Source organism: Octopus bimaculoides, chromosome 23, assembly GCF_001194135.2.
Source record: "Octopus bimaculoides isolate UCB-OBI-ISO-001 chromosome 23, ASM119413v2, whole genome shotgun sequence".
Lineage (NCBI taxonomy): Eukaryota > Metazoa > Mollusca > Cephalopoda > Octopoda > Octopodidae > Octopus > Octopus bimaculoides.
The window spans coordinates 16,620,482-16,624,818 of record NC_069003.1 but is presented as its reverse complement, the minus strand read 5'-3'; positions in this window follow the sequence as shown (position 1 = coordinate 16,624,818).

Below are 4,337 nucleotides of genomic sequence, written 5' to 3'. Positions count from 1 at the left end.
TTCAGATATACTTTCATTGTGATTTCTGCAATGTGGTGCATAAATTGTCAAGTAAATGAGACGCATCTTTGCCTCCACTGATTCACTTGCAAAGTGTTGAGTAAAATTATTTCGTTGCAGACCTCCTTTTGGTCTTTTTATTATCACTACGACACACATAGTCCCCAGTTGGTAACATTGATTTCAAGGCCCTCCTAGATGAGAGACTGGCATTCCACTTAATGTCTATGTTCCATGCTGGCATGGATTGGAGAGTTATTAATGTAGAAATATGGTATCGTAGCTACTAACAGTTGAGGGTTGCGTAGTCTAGACGGCGTTTTTAGATTTCATTATTCTCTTTAACCCTGGCAAAGCCGGGTATTTCTGCTAGTAGTTAATATAGTTTTCATCATTTAAAAGGCATGAATTGTATAGATAAAAATTCTGCAATATTATTTCATTTACATTATTGTAATTGTAAGGCACAAATAAAGGTTGCTCTTACCTCAAGATGCAATAGGCAACAGTCCTGTCAAGTGTAAGGTCATGGGAACTAGCAAAACTTAACAGTAGTATGCACATGTGTCCTACACCCAAGCTCCACTACTCTCAGATCATTCCCAACACACTTGTGAGAAAGAGGCTGTTTTGAATTTGCTGCCTCTTGAAGTGACGTCCTTTCCCTTTTTTTTCCAGTCCCTCGTTCTTCCTGCTCATTTCTTTCACATGATACACCTTGCTCTTCTATTCTATTTTGAAAACGTTCAGCCATCAGGGGAGGGGGTGAAGACATTCCCTTTGAAATTTTTGCAGGGTTACAAGGATGTATGAGGGGAAACCCTGTGGGAGTGGAGGCAAATGATGAGAGCATCTACAGTCGTCAACCTCAAGTCGGCCTATTTGCACTCCATGTATCTGAGAAGTTGTGGAGGTACCAGCTAGTGAGATATAAAGGCAGAACGTTTTGTCTAACTCAACTGGGTTTTGGCCTGTGTTCAGCACTGAAAATCATGGCAAAGATTCTCAAGGTGGTTTTTGGAAAATAGACCAAAGTGGAGCAGGTTACTAACTCATATATTGATGACAACCTGGTGGATGAGAGTATGGTATTGGCAGAGGAAATTGTGAATCATCTTCAAAGGTTTGGATTAACAACCTTTGGATTAACAACAAAACCACCAGAAGCCATATAAGGAGGCATGATGCTGGAGCTCAGGTTCAAAAGAAATAAAGTGGGTAGGCTTGTGTTTCACAGAGATATGAATAGGAGAGGGCTGTTCTTGATGTGTAGGAAGCTAGTGGTCCCAAGATGGCTCCAAATGGCCTGTAGCTACATCAAAACGTGAGCAAAAGGACTGAATTGAAATTATAAAGTGAAAAAAAAGATGATTTCAATGATGCAAGATGTCTTGGAGAGAATGTGAGTAGAAGATCTGGTGAAGGGCATCTGGTATATGGCTGATACAAAAAAGGGATCATATGGTGTGACATGAGTAGTATAGCATTGAGAGTATATCGATCTGGAAATAGGAGTATTGAAGTGGAAGATGCAGTGTAGCTCAGGAAGAAGGATGACTACAACCAAATCAATGTAGTTGAACTGGATGCTGTGTTAAAGGATGTGAGCCTAGCTCTGAGATGGGGACCAGAAGTTGTTGAGATTCAGACCAATTCTGCCATGGTGCTGGAGTGTGTGGCATCGGTGATCACCAACCAGATGAGGATCCGCACAAAGTGCCATGAAAACAGTGATTAAGTATCACCTGGGAATTCTAAGGGACCTAGCTGCACAGTTTAGTCTGAAGCTGCACTTGGTCTTCGTGTCGTCAGAAAAGAATAAGGCAAATGTTCTAACCATACTAACGAAGCACATGTCCATTCAACTCTCAAAAGTCCAGCACCAGTCAAGCTTTATTCTTTGTTGGCTGAACTACAGCCATCATCAACAGCATACTGCTCATCACTTCCTCACGCCATAGTATCAAAATGTCCTCTTGTATCCATCTGTCCACATGTCTCCTAAACTCAATCCTCTTTTCTCCTTTCAAGCTATGTTCATAGCAACTCACCCTCTTTCTCAGTATGGGTTGGGGGTTCTTTCCAGAAGTAATTCACTGTCCATCTTTTGCTGTCAAATTCAGCACAGAAATCTTTATCTTCAATTGCACCTATGGCATCCTCTCTCACTGATGGTAACCTGTCGCTCCTATAGCCTTCGTCCTCTGCTCCACTCTCACAGGACATGGTGCACCAGTCACTAAATTTCACACCACCCAAACATACAATCACATCCATACCGACTACAATGTTGACACCGTCCACCTCCTCATCAACTACAATCACCTGCAGCATTAACACCAGCCTCTGTACCTCTAGTTCCACTTCACTGATACTCTTGCACATGACCTACTTACCATTTACCACACTGAGGCTGGAGCTTCCTCTCCATCTCTCGACCATTCTTGCAGTCACCAGGGTTGCTGTGCAACTGTATCCACAAGGGCTTGTGCTTCCCTTGCCCCCACCATGGAGGGAACTAGTGGCACAGTAATTCTTCTCTCTTCATTTGCCTGTTTACATTAATTTGCCCAGGTTAGAAACATCAGTAAGACACCAGCACAGATTTCAGTTCCATGCATCCATGTGTGAACCCCAACACCCTTAGCATGATCCCTTAGCCATTTGTCTTATCACTGGTGCCACTTGCTAGCTATCGCTGGCTACTGCCTACCGCTTTGTCTACTTGCTTGCACATCCATCTCACTCTCCCAAGCTTGCTGTAGGCTTTGAATATCCCTTCCATGTGCGCATCATTCAGATGCTCTTTAATTTTCTCCACTTTCACCTGCTCTGCTTCATCCATTTTTGAGTACAGATTTAGTACACCACCTTCTAGGTAAAGTGGCATGCGGCTAGCCACATCTTTAATACTCTGCAGCTTCACCACGAGTTTCAAATTTTTTATCCGGGCCACCACTTCACCTTCCCCAGCAAACGATCTCAATACATCGCTACTGATTCTGATTTTTGTAGCCATTGCAAGTGTCGGCGGTTGGAATGGCAGGAGCAAAAAGTGAAAAAACATTTTAAAAATCTTCACAACTGGTAAACTGCATGCCAAAATAGCTTGTAGTTGTAATGCAAAATAAAGGTTGCTCTTACCTCAAGATGCAATAGGCAACGGTCCCTCTAAGCATCCGCTAATAGGAATCAGCAAAACGTAACTGTAGTATCCATGTGCCTAAGATCTGGACAGAAAGAACTACTACCCTTAGATTGTTCCCAACACACGTCTGTTACTCACAACACACTTGCAAGAAAGAGTTTATTTTGAACCTGAAGTGATGACATTTCCCCTCGTTTTGGGTTCCTCATTCTTCCTGTCCCCTTCCTCCATAATAATTCGCAATTTCAATACGTAAGGATAAAAATTCTACCTTATACTTAATTTCTTTTCATAATTTACAACTTGTGAAATCTACAGATAAAAATCCTCCCATATAGTTCATTTGTTTTCATTATTTAGAATTTAAGTATTGTACAGAAAAAGCTTCTGCAATATAGCTAATCTGTTTTCGGAAAAGAATTCTAGGGTAGAATACACATTTCCATTATTTATATTTTAACTACGTATACATACAAATTCTACAGTATAGTTAGTGTTTACATTAATTACAATTTATGAATTGTACAGAAAAAAATTCTACAGTATAGTTAATTTATTTTTATTATTTACTATTTGTGAATTTGTAGTGGCCCCTGGCGGTCAAGCAGGAAAGCAAAAACAAAATTGAATGCGTACGACTTCGTCGATGGAGCGCTGGAATGTACTGGCAGCATTTCTCAGGCCAAAAGACATAGACAGGAATTCGAATGAACCAAACGGGGTAGTTACGGCAATTTTGGGTATATCTTCCGGGTTCATCGGGATTTGGTGGTACGCACGTATCAGATCCACTTTGGAAAATATAAAGCAACCATGGAGAACATAAGAGAAATCCGTTAAGTTGGGTAGAGGATAATGATCGGGCGTGGTGATAGCATTAAGTCTCCTGTAATCACCAACGGGTCTAAAATCTGCTTCACCCTTTCGAGCTAAATGTAGCGGAGATGCCCAAGGGCTTGTAGAAGGACGTATAAGACCGAGCTGGAGCATGTGCTCGAATTCAGCGCGGGCTTTCTTGAGCCTGTCTGGCGCTAGTTTACGTGGACCAGTTGTTGTAATAAAATGTTGAGTCGAGTGGACTGTCTGGGTAGGCTTAAATGAGGAAGAATGAGGGACTCGAAGTAAAGGGAAAAGATGTCACTTCAAGAGGCAGCAAGTTCAAATTGGAAACGAGGCAAGAAGAGTATGG